The sequence below is a fragment of the Mus musculus genome, chromosome 15 (genome assembly GCF_000001635.26).
Source record: "Mus musculus strain C57BL/6J chromosome 15, GRCm38.p6 C57BL/6J".
NCBI lineage: Eukaryota > Metazoa > Chordata > Mammalia > Rodentia > Muridae > Mus > Mus musculus.
In genome coordinates, this window is record NC_000081.6 from 65,787,396 (window position 1) to 65,799,965 (window position 12,570).

The following is a 12,570-nucleotide window of genomic DNA, read 5'->3' on the forward strand; positions in this document are numbered from 1 at the left end:
GGGAACTGACGGCGGCCCGCGGTGACGGCGCGGTAACGGAGACCAGTGCGACCCGGGAAGCCCGGGCTGGTCCACTCGCCGCGCGGGCCCACTCGACTGTGGCCCCAAGGTCGAGGCCTGTGCTGCCTTAGTTTGAGGGACTTAGGTCCGAGGGACAGGCTGCAGCCCTCCCTGCGGCCAGAGGCCGGGCTGCCCCGAAGTGTGTCAGTCTGACTACTTCTTGGCTGACTTGGACGCGGTTTTGGCTTGCCCGCCTGCGGTGGGACCCGGGCTCCACTCATAGCAAGCATCCCGGCTGTCCCAGAGGGACGATAGGTTTCGAGATGACCCCGGTAGTCGAGGCTTTGAGAGAGAGACACTGTACTACAAGGTACTACACAGTTGCTAAGAGTGACCCAGATACTCACGCTGAGGCTTTAAATCATGTGGCTCACATTGATTACGTGCTAACTGGGTGGCTGATGCTGGTTATGGGTTTTTGAGGGTCTTTGCAAGTAGTGCTCTTGTAAGTGTGTCTTGCCATAGAATCTTTAAAGACTTGTGAATGTTTTTCTCGGAATTCCTAACTAGCCCTGCATGGTTTCTGTAGACATAAGTACGGGATTTCTAGGCAGCTTCAAATGCACAATTTCTTCTAGTGTTGGGTAAAGATTTCTTTCTGAATACTAGAATGGTTTGCCTCATAGCTGTGTCAAACCTTTCATCATAATGTAAAGGTCACTTTGACCCCTCAAATACCAAGTGTGTTTTATTTTGTTTGCACGTTATTCTGTGTTTCTTACTTTACATTTCTGCTTGATTCCTCCAGCCTGGAGGTATATTCTCTGCCTATCTTGTTCATGATCATTATTGCCAGTTTTATTATTCCTTACACTCATGTTCTATTATTTGACTATTTGGAATTAGCACCGTGCCAATCTTCTGGGAAACGAAAGGGGAGAAAGATAAAGGACATCAAAAGATGAGACTGCATATGGACTGTCTTGGTAAAATTCCCATTAAAATTCTGCAAAATCATCGAGCTTTTAGTTATGTGCTAGCATTTAGTTTCCTAGAGAGGATGCTGATAGTTACATTTTTAGGATGTTTGATTTATTTACTGTGTCCAGTGAGTTTTGGATGAACTTCGGTGTCAGATTGCTCACCGTGAGTAGGAGGTCAAGAGAAATGATCATGACTTATCTGTCAATTTGTTGCTGTGCATCACCTGGAATCAAAGGGAGATACTGATGTGGACAGAAGTTCAGCTCTGAAATGGTAGCTCTTGCTTTTTTTCTCCTGATGGTCAGAGCCCTCAAGGTGTCCGAGATTCTTCAGTGGGCAGGAGTGCTTCTTAGATGCCCCGTGTCTAAAGTAGACTAAATGTATAAGCAGAGACTGTGACACAGTCAGTCACTGTAGTATGGTATTATGGGTGCTTTTAGGAAAAGAAATTAATTTTTTATAAAAAAATCGTTATTTAGATGCTCAGCCAGTTAACCGTTAAGTGTTTTAGCTAATGAAATGCAGTGCTTTTCTACAAAAGTGAAGGGTTAAAGAGGATCGCTTTAATCTCTAGGTTCTAGAACTCTGCAAGCAGCTCACAGATAAATCATTCTATTGTTGTTTTTGTTGTTCACTTGGAATTGAAATGACACTGATAGCAGAAGCCACCTTCACATGCTGGAGCCACGCTGGCCAAGCAAGTGTGTGCCTAAGGAGTATTGTTTAGTTGGAGTTGTTTAGTGAGCCAAGAACTCCTTGAGGAAGCAACTAGAAGGATGTCTGCAAGAAAGGTCCAGCACAGAACAGCTCCTGTCCTTGTCATTCTGTGTTTAGTCTGTAGTTGGCTGGCTGACATCAGGGCTCTCATTAGATGATTTTTTTTCAAACCTAGACTATTGTTAAACTTTTAATTTCAAAGGCTTTTGAGTTGGAAGGAAAGTTGAGGTTTCTTAATCCAATCTTTTTATTTTTGAAGATCAGGAGGCAGAGGCACAGATTTTTTTTTTTAAATCACAATTTCATTTTGGTTTTAGACAGTGGCTCATTATATAGAGCAGGCTATCCTAGAGCTTCTGATCCTTATGCCACTGCTAAAGGGCTGTGGATGTGTAACACCATGTATAGGTTTTAGTAAGTTTTGATGGCTTCTTGAGGTCATAAATAGAGAAGAACCAGTACTTGGACACATATTTGGCCCCTTTACCCAATATCTTCATTGAGCATGGATAATGTTTATTTGTCTTTAGCCAAAGTTGAATAAAATTTTTGTTTCTTTATAAGCTATACTGACAAAAATGTAAGCTATGCCAAAATTCTATGAATTTTTTTGTAAACTTAGAGAGACATTTGCTTATAAAAAAGTTGATCATTTGCCCAGACTTCAGTCCTGCCACAGGAATCTGGGAAGAAGGCGGGAGTCTGCAGGTGTGCTAAGCGATACTCCATTATAAAGGCATGAATTTAAAGTCTAACAAACTGCTTTTATGGAAGGGGCTTCTTAATTCATCCACATTGCGTGTTTAAAAACAGGCCCAATAAGATGTGCTCTTATGTATGAGAAATTATTAGATATTAGCTGGGAGAATTCACTGAACTGTTTGTTGTTTGTTATTAAACTGTTTTCAGTGTGTGGCTGATGCTTTCTTTTGACACTTAGATATCATTGCTATTAGGTTAGGTCTGTTAGACGGTGGTAATGTGGGCGTCCCCCTATACTTGAATAAGGCTAATTATATTTAACTGTTATCGCTGTCTTACAGACGAAGTGCAGAATGAAGGATGGGTGATAATTGGAGTTTTTGAAACAATACATGTTGTGTTAGCTTTATATCACTGAGACAAACCTGCAAAAAGACATCTTGAGAGAAGATTGAACTTGACGCATGGCTTCAGAGGTGCCAGTCCAGAGTCCACTGAATCCATTGCTGTTAGACCTGTGGAAGTATAGAAACATGGCCAGAAAGGATGGTAGAGGAAGGCTCTCACAAGAAAGCTGTTCACCTTTAACAGCCAGAAAAGAGACATAGAGGAGGCTCCAGAGGCCCGGCCCACCCCACAGTTATTTCTTTACTTTAGTGCACGAGTGTTCCATTTGCTACGTTAAAGCTCACTAGCTAGCAACCAAGCCTGTGCTCTTCTTTAGTTTTACCAATTTGACAGAATCTGGAATCAACTGGAGGACAGGTCCCCGAGCATACTCATGAGGAATTACCCTGATTGGGCTAAATGAGAGGGAACGACCAGTCCACTGTGGGTGTCATCATTCCTTTGCAGGGAATCCTGGCTTGTTAAATTAAGGAAGATTGCTGAACTCCAGCATGCATTCATCACGCTCTGCTTTCTCATCATGCATACGATATATCCACCGCTTCAGACTTCTGCTGCTTTGTGTTTTCTGTCATAAAGGACTATACTCTTGAGCTCTTGAGCCAGAATAAACCCTTTCTTCCTTGAACTGATTTGTCAGACTATTTTATCACAGCAACAAGAAAAGAAACTTAAAGCCTCTAGCAAATGAGGTCAGTGGGCATTTAACATTGAGACCCATCGGACATTCAGATTTATGCATTCATGTTATTTGGTTTGGAGTCTTGATGTTCATTCATATTTATATTATCGTTTGTCCATGTTTCTCCCCTTGTGTTCTCCCACATTTCCTCCTTTATCTCTCCAGCCTTCTTCCTTCACCCAGAGCTGTAACTGAAGTTTTGTATTTGTTTTTCTTCTCACAGGATGACTTTTGCCTTGATACTGCTTTGATTGCTATCTGGGAGACCTGTTTTTCTTTTTCTTTTCTTTTAAAAATAGGGTCTCTCTGTATTGTTGGCCGGCCTGGAATGTACTTTGTAGACTTGGGTGGATTCAACTCAGAGATCTGCCCACCTCTACCTTCTAAGTGCTGGGATTAAAGACATGCATCCCCACAGCACATGAACCATAAGCCTCAATAAATTCCATTCATGAGTAAAAGCAGACCTGTCTTAAAGATTATGCAAATGTTGAGATAAGGCTGGAGGAGGTGGGAGCCAGAAATGGAATAGTTTCCTTTGCCCTTGTAGTGCAGAGGAATGGGATAGTTTCATGTGCCATTGTAGTGCAGAGAAGCAATTAAGGACTGAGAATATGTTCACAGCCACAGTGGCTATTTGTAGGCATACTAGCACTTTCCAACTTACTGTTTGTTTTGTTTTGTTTTTAATAAAGATAATCAGATTTTTTACCAGACTTTCCGGGATGTTTTTTGAGGTGGAAGACAGTGCAGATGTCTGCACTTCATACTATAAATGAGAATTTTCAGCCTTTGTACCATTGGTCCCTTGGACCAGCTATTTTGGTGGTGGTGGTGGCTAAAGGAGGAAGTAGTAGCAGGAGCCTATGCTTTATAGAATACTAGCAACATCTTTGGCTTTTATCTACAAAGGCCACTAGCAGTACCTGCCTCCCACCAAAGACCCCCACAGTTGGAAGAACCAAAACTGTTTACAGACATTACGGTATATCCCCTGGAGGACAGAATTAAAATTTTAACCTCAAAAGAACTGCTCTAGTTCTAAATATTTAAATATTACAAATCAAGCTGTGTCCACAGCCTGTCCTGCTTTCAGACCATTAGGATGTTCAGCCAGCCTGTGACCTGAAATGACTCCTTAACCCAGAGGCTTAGATAGCTTCTAGGCCTGTTCTGGTCAGCAGTGATCTACTTGAACTTGGCCCTAGAATTGACTCTAATCAGGTTACTTCAGGGACTGGGAATGTATAGCACCTCCCTTGCAGTATATCACTTTTTTCACCAGGATTTAAGGAATGTTTTATGTATCTCAGTAAACGGTCTGAATAATTGGGCAGATGAGAGGAAGAAGCTAGTTTTCTGGGGGAAGTCAGTAAAAGCAAGGCCAGTGGAAGCCAAGTTCCTCTGGTTTTCTAGGGTAATAAAAACAACAACAATAATAACAGCAATAATAATAAGCTATTATTATTGCTGTTGTTATTATTGCTAGTTGTCCCTTACCCTTTCACATACATAAAAGGAAAAAAAAGGTCCTTTGTGGTCTAGTAGGCAGAGCTAGGAGCTGTGTGTGTGAAATGAAATATCATGGTTGAACTCTGGCATTGGATGATCTAGTCATTTAGTATTCTTCTAGTAGTGTGATGGGCTATAGTTGGCAAACCTCATTCTCTACAGGATAGCATATTTCTCTTTAGTGACTCTTTCTCTTTATATTCTAGATAGTGCAATTCTGGATTTTAGTAAAGATGGTACCATTACTCCTGTAGTTTTAGAGCATCTCCGTTACACCCTGAGTATTCTTATCTGAATAGCTTTTTGAATAGAGGCTCCACGATATGTGTTTGTGTGTGTGTGGGGGGGGTTTGGGTGTGGGTGTGTTTTAATTATCTTTTTTTTACATACTCCATTTTTGTATGACATTAAAGTTGCCTTTTCTGACTTTAGGCAGGAAATGGTCAACCTGTTATTCTATGGAAGTAGGAAAATTTTTTGTGGATATTATTATTATTGAAATATTATGTATTATAATATATAGTAGAAGACATGAAAAGGCCCAGTTGGCCACCAACTATTTCAGGAAAGATGGCCAAGAGGATAGGATATCAACATTTTATCCAGGTTAAACATATTATATATTTTGCTAAATGAACCCTATTGAGAATCTAATGGATGTTCTGATGATTCTTCCTCAGAAAAATGAAAAATGTTACCCCAAATTTCTAAATAGTTTGAAATGACTTACAGACACAGCAGAATTTGTTAGAAAAATCAAACAGATCACCACAATGGAGTGAAGTCCATTGTTACTCAGCAGAAACATAAGTACTCTGCTTTGGCTTTTTCTCTGCTGAGTTTTACATATTTTCCCAAAATATTTTAATTATGTGGCTGAATCTTCAGCATATTTTTGTAAAAATAATGTGTCAAGAATTATAACTCAAGAATCACTTAAGACAGTAGTTGAGCCATGAGGATATTTAGTCCAGTTGGCAAAGGGGCAGCTGAAATCAGGAAGACTTGTGTACCATTCATCTGGATCATGCTTTGCCTCTAGAACCCAGGCTGTCTGAATCGTGAGAGTGCGCTCACTACGTACATCCCATTCCTCCATGACAGAAAGAGTTGAGAAGTTTAGTAGAATCATGGCTAACTCAGGAGCTAAGATAATTTATTAAGTTAAAAACTGACAGTTTTATTTATACAAATCTGAAAGTAAAATACTACCAGCCTTATGTAGTTAAGAGTACACACTTATATTTACTATCCATTTTATTAATAAAGAATTGCAGATTAAAAGCTGCTGGGGATTGGTTCTAGAGCTTTGATTTAATTCTGAATCTTTGTGTCCAAACAGTGAAGGTCCTTGACCCCTATTGCTTTTTGATCGATCAATAAAGATGCCAGTGGCTATTGGCGAGGCAAAGGGAGATGGAATGGGACCTTTAGATTTGTGCAGGCTAGGAACTGGGAAAAAACAGACAGAATTGCCATGACTCAGGGGAGAGAGATGGATCAGATTTAGAGCTGCAGAGGGAAGACCATCTGAAACGTAGGAGGGTAGGGAAACTGGCCCCAGAAGGGCTGCCCAGAAACAGAGACCAGTGAGCCTCACAGAAGGTAACAGGGCAGCAAAGTTAAAGGTAGATTTTAGGAAGTGTTGAGCTAGGAGTACAGGAAGGAAAAGTATGCTAGCCGTGGGAGGATTAGAACTGCCCAGTCTTTGAGTTTTCATTGGAGGATCCAAAGAGTTCCTGGGTGAGTGGCTGAAAGTGCTTGACCTACTGGGAGCCAAAGTGGAGTAGCTAAACTCACTGCTACAAAAAGCCAAACCATTTTTGGTTTGATAGGTTGTCAGAACAATAATATATGGAGGCAGTGAGGTTCAATACAAATGCTAGAACTGCAGGTTGGTTCAAATTTCTTTGGAAAGCAGATTAAAAATGTATTATCAACTGGTCTAGGGTTTCTATCCATTGGCCCAGTGACTTTACTTCTAGGAATCTCTTCTTAAATGAATTTTTTAAATTATTTATTTTATTTATTAATCACTTTATTTGTTTACATTTCAAATGTTATCCCTCTGCCGGGTCTCCTTCCATGAACCCCCACCCCCACCCTCACCTCATCCCCATCCCTTTTGCCTCCCCTGCCCACTCACCCACTCCTGCCTCATCCCTCTAGCATTTCCCTTCTCTGAGGCATCAAACCTCCACAGGACCAAGTGTCTCCCTTCTCAATGATGCCAGATGAGGCAGTCCTCTCTTACATATGTAGCAGGAGCCGTGGACTGGCCATCGTTTACTCTTTGTTGGTAGTTTAGTCCCTGGAAGCTCTGCGGTATTGGGTTAATTGATATTGTTGTTCTTCCTACAGGGTTGCAATCCCCTCCAGCTTCAGTGCTCTCTCTAACTCTTCCATTGGGGTTCCCGGGATCGGTCCAAAGGTTGGCTGTGAGTGTCTGCGGCTGTCTTAGACAGGTGCTGGCAGGGCCTCAGCATAGTCATACCAGGCTTCTGTCTGTAAGCAGGTCTTACCAAAGAACATTGAGATATTTTTGCATCAAAATGTCTGTGAAAACCTAGAAACTTGTTTCCAGTAACAGGGAGTTGATACATGTTAATAATAGAACATCCTTTGAAGCCACACAGTGGTGGCCCACGCCTTTAATCCCAGCACTTGAGAGGCAGAGGCAGGCAGATTTCTGAGTTTGAGGCCAGCCTGTTCTACAGAGTGAGTTCCAGGACAGCCAGGGCTACACAGAGAAACCCTGTCTCCAAAAAACCAAAAACCAAAAACAAAAACCAAAAAAACAAAAAAAAACAAAAAACAAAATATTATGCATTAATTAAAAAGAATACTCATGAAGCCACGCAATAGTAATTCCAGCCCTTAGGACACTAAACTAGGATTTGAGGCAACCTTAGGCCACATAGTGAGATCCTGTCTCTAATCAACAAATTAGACTAAAATAACACCAAGCAGACATATATACAGTGTTTTACCCCATAACACAGGCTGAGCTGAAACTAGCATTCCCACTGCCTCAGCTTCCCAATTGCTGGGGATTATAATTGTGTACTAGTATGCCTGGGGAATTTGTTTTCTTAATTTGATTTCCAAATTTTCTACAGTTAACACTCTATAATTAGAAAAAAAATAGAGCTTAAGGTTACAGCCTTAATGCAACTTTTCCAAAACCAAAACAAGACATTGGAACTACTGAACAGTTTCTTCTTGTAGCCTGCAGACTAGGAGGAAAAAAAACAAACCAACCAAATGGTGTTAGCTACATAGGAAAGCGGTGCCTGGCATCTGATTGCTGTGAGATGCTCAGAGATGTGAGCTTCAGTGAGTGCTTTGCCGAGGTCTGGCAGTGTGTTGGTGAACAGGAAGCACAGGAGGGGGCAATCTATCACTTGTCTCTTCTGATTGAAGTGTTTTATGCTTTATTAAGTAGTGGTTTTAGTCTTGAAATCCTGAACGGGTGAGATGAGTCACTGTGGGGGAGTTCAGTGTATGGGAGTTGATAGTTTTTTGTATCTTCTTTGGAATGAATGTCTATTGTGGAGTGAATACAGTTTTAAGCAAGTGGGATCACAAAGTGAATGTTGGCAGTTCCTGCTATGATTAATGTCAGACCTGTCAAAATTCTGCCAGGCTCATTCAGTTCTTGAAATGAGCCAGTTCTTGAGGATGTTCTGAAGGAAATAGAAGCTAAATAGTATTTTTATTCTTTCCATGGAAGGCATCCCATTCCTCCTTGGCACCTTTGTCTCTTGCTCTCTAACTCTGGATGTTATTGTTGGCATAATTCTATATTTTATTAAGAAAGGAACACTTTCCCATTGTACCTCTAAACTAAATTTATCTCTTCTAAATTTAGCCATTAAACCATTTGTTCCATAGCCTTCAGGAGGAGTTCTAACTGCCATCATGTCCCCTCTTACTTGATGAGTTATTTAGCCACACCTTTTCTCTTTACCACCTGCACTCCAGTAGTTTTCTGGATAATGGTAAATATTCTTCACATGTGACTCCCTAATGGGCATTTTTAAGCAGCTGTCTTGATAATTCACTACCTTATTTTTGGTGCTCCAGTTGCAAGTTAACTTTAAGTGGCTCTCATACCTGCTGAGTAGACTGAAGTACAAGGTACCACATTTGCTGTTATGATTCCTGGGATCTCGTGAACATGCAAAACACGCTTGATTTGCACAGATCCTGAGAAATGAGAGGAGTGCCCCTTTTGTGACATCTAACTTAAATTGTTGGTTTTAGGAACTTAGTTAAAAGGTTTTTGTTTTGTTTTGTTGTTTTGTTTTCCTAGATAATTGACTCAATAACTGGGAAAAGATAATATCTCTTAAAAATTTGTAGATGCAACATTATATTTATGTGATTGGTTTTAGAGGTAGAAATACTTGTTAATGTATTAGGACAAGCATGTTGGCAGAAAAGGATAGTTAACTCAGGACTTAGGCTGACATTCAGAAGTTCATTGTCTTCAATTTGCTGAAGCAGATGGGTAACTTGTCCACTCCACCCTAGCATTTCGATTGGCTTTAGAAAGGTGAAATATACTTGGCACAATGGACAGTCTTAGCCTTGTAACACAGCACTTCATAAAATGGAACTCTCTAGATCCCAGAAAGAGATGACAGATAGATGGGTCAGTTCTTTTCATAGTGACTTTATTTACGAAACTCCATTCCCTCGTGTGGCACAGGATGTTTGCTGCTTTTAACCCTCATCGGCAGGGAGAGGAAGGGAAGCCTGAGGTGCCTCTGAAACATGAGCTTTCAAAATGCCCCCTTCCATGCCAGGTGCGGTAATGTGAAGAAGGTGCCAAAGACATTGAGCAGGTGGCCCACCCAGTGTTGGCTAGAGTAGCTTTGCTTTTTGTTTTGGTTTTTGGTTTTTTAATCTCTTATATGTGATGTTCTACATTCAATTTCTGTAGGAAAGTGACATTGACTGCTTTTAAAAAGTAGATAGAAAATACAAGATGTTTACAGTCAAAAGCTCATGAACTCTGAGGCAAAACCCAAAGCAATTCAGCTGATGGTGTCTCACCTTTTTGGACTACCAGTCTCCAGGACTGAATATATTATAGCTCCTCTATGTAGTTATTTCTGTTACAGATGATGCAAGTGTGCTAGTAGATCCAGGGATGTTCTCTTTCAATTTTGCTTTTCTGGTGGATATGTTAGGGACATACTTAGTATTTTGATGCCTACATTTGCATGGCATAGATAAGATAGAGAATGCAGGGTTGGATAAAGAAGTCCCTAGCTCCAAAAAGGTTATACCATTTATTATGCACATGCAACATAAAGGAGATTTAAAAAAAAAGCCTTGAGAATGGGGCTGTGGTAGTTCAGGAGAGAGAGAGTATCCATGACACTAACAGAAAGATGAATAGACAGTACTTTCAAAAAGCAGAGTGCCTTAAATGATATGACAGAAATAGTGAGCGTACCAGAAAGGCTAGCGTAGGGGAAATACTCAAAGTAAATCCTAAGAGTGGGAAAATGACCGTGCACACACGCACGCGCGCGCACACACACACACACACACACACACACATGGGTGCGGGGGGGCGGATTTATTAACTCTTTTGTCCAGTGTCAGATAGATACTGTTATAGCTGTTGTCTTTGCTAGTGGAGCACAGTCTAATGGGGGAGCACAGTCTATTGGGGAAGAAAGCTGTGTTTAGCAAATTGATCCTAACCAGAGAGTTAGATGACGGTTTGTACTTGTTTTCTTTTTTTGTTTTGTTTTGTGAGACAGGGTTTCTCTGTGTAGCCCTGGCTGTCCTGGAACTCACTCTGTAGACCAGGCTGGCCTCGAACTCAGAAATCCACCTGCCTCTGCCTGCCAAGTGCTGGGATTAAAGGCATGCGCCACCACTGCCCTGCAGTTTCCTATGCTAGTCAGGCTATCTGTTTATGGTAGCTTTTGAGTAGTTCAAAGTAGCAAGAAATAGTAGTAGTGACATTCTCTTACAGTCTGACCTGATATTATGACAATCGAGAAAAAAATTTATGTAGCATCAAGGAAGGTGTTTTAAAATTTTGAACTTCAAAGTAGTTGTCATATTTCAGGCCCAACACATGTAACCCTATACTTCTGTTCTTAACTGTCTTGCCACTGCTTCCTGTCCGGGAGAAGAGACTGTCAAATTATATTAAGTGTATGCAAACTGGTAGTTGGGAAGTTTGCAAATAGAAGTTAGGGCACCTCAGTATGTGTAATCTAAAGTGAAGTGTATAGAACCAGACTACTAGTAGCTTATTCTATTGCTGCTGTGTTCAAGCTTCATTGGATTATGTATTTGTGAAAGAATTGAGTGGTTTTCAGGCAGCAAATGGCTGTCTGTATGTAATAAAGTTCTTGAGGAAAGGCTTGTTTCAAAGACAGAATTGAAGAGTGTTTAGAGACGTGTTGTCTGTCACTAAGAGCATCAGTTTGCTTCATTGAGACCTTTCTCCTCTTACACTAATACTGCTCTCTCTCCCTTCCCTGTGAGCTCTTCAGGGTGGTGTGATGTGGTGATCGGGGTCTGTTTGCTCTTTACACTATGTAGATTACTGCTCTTTCTGTTGGGTCTTCCCTGATAGGTATAGTAGCATGTAGGTAACATTTGGAAAGATGATGGTAGTACCCAGCACCATGGGGAGGGCTGAATGTAATTATGGGTAGTTTAGCTGCTGTACTTTTGCCACAGTGGCAGCTGATTCAGCCACTTTGACATTTCTGTCTAAAGTTGTCCTGTGACTCAGTGTTCGTAAGTAAGTGCTTAATGGTGTTTGCACAGGGGTGAGATGATTTTCTATTGATCCTTTCCATTTTTAAGAGTAAACCTATTATTTATAGGGATGAAAATTTAAAAAGTACCACAAATACTTAGTTTTCTAGATTCTTTGTGTATAATTCCACAGAAAAATAGGTTGTTTTGCTTATATCTTTACTTTCAGACTTGAGAAATTTTAGCAATAGATTGAAATCTTATGGTACTATATATGACCCATTCCAAAAATATTGATTAGAAAGTTTCTTTTTACAGTCTTGTTTGTTTGTTTGTTTTTTGTTTTCATAATATAACATTTTGCCAACGTCCCATCTTGGCTGGGTGAGGGCTCCTGAGGAAGGGGCTTCTGGGAGCTGCGAAAGTAGCAACTTGAAGTCAAATCATGGGTTACATACAAGCTGAAGGCTTAAATTCTGCTTGAGACAGCTTTCCAGACTCCCCCACCTCCCCTGAGACAGCTCTCTCTTGCAATTCCAAAAATTCTCTAGATAGCTCATCTCTTGCAGATCAAAAACCCAGTCTTTTATTTACATATCAATTCAGTCATTACCCCAGGTTCCTTTTTGATTTTCCCATGAATCAGCATTCCTTGATGACCCCACTCCTTGTTTCTTAGAAAGAGACAGTAAACACATTTTTCTAACATTGCAAATGAATTCAGAGATCTGCCTGCCTTTGTAAGCACAGACTATGAGCTAGCCAGTGTGGAGTCCTGTCCTGGGATTACCATTTCTACCATGCTTGGGTACAGCCTAGCTTTGTTT

The 12,570-nt window shown here is 40.8% G+C and overlaps 1 protein-coding gene and 1 long non-coding RNA gene across 5 annotated transcripts in view; both read left to right on the forward strand.

Annotated features, from left to right (window-relative positions):
- Positions 1–12,570, forward strand: part of Efr3a (EFR3 homolog A) — an 86,793-nt gene that overhangs the window by 376 nt on the left and 73,847 nt on the right. The gene's annotated exons all lie outside the window — the stretch shown is intronic.
- On the forward strand, positions 202–5,761 carry Gm41338. Of its 2 annotated transcripts, none has more exons than XR_875387.2 (2): positions 202–1,685; positions 2,745–5,761. It is a non-coding gene; the product is annotated as a predicted gene, 41338 (long non-coding RNA). The 2 variants fall into 2 exon arrangements; XR_875388.2 differs by having other exon boundaries at positions 202–986.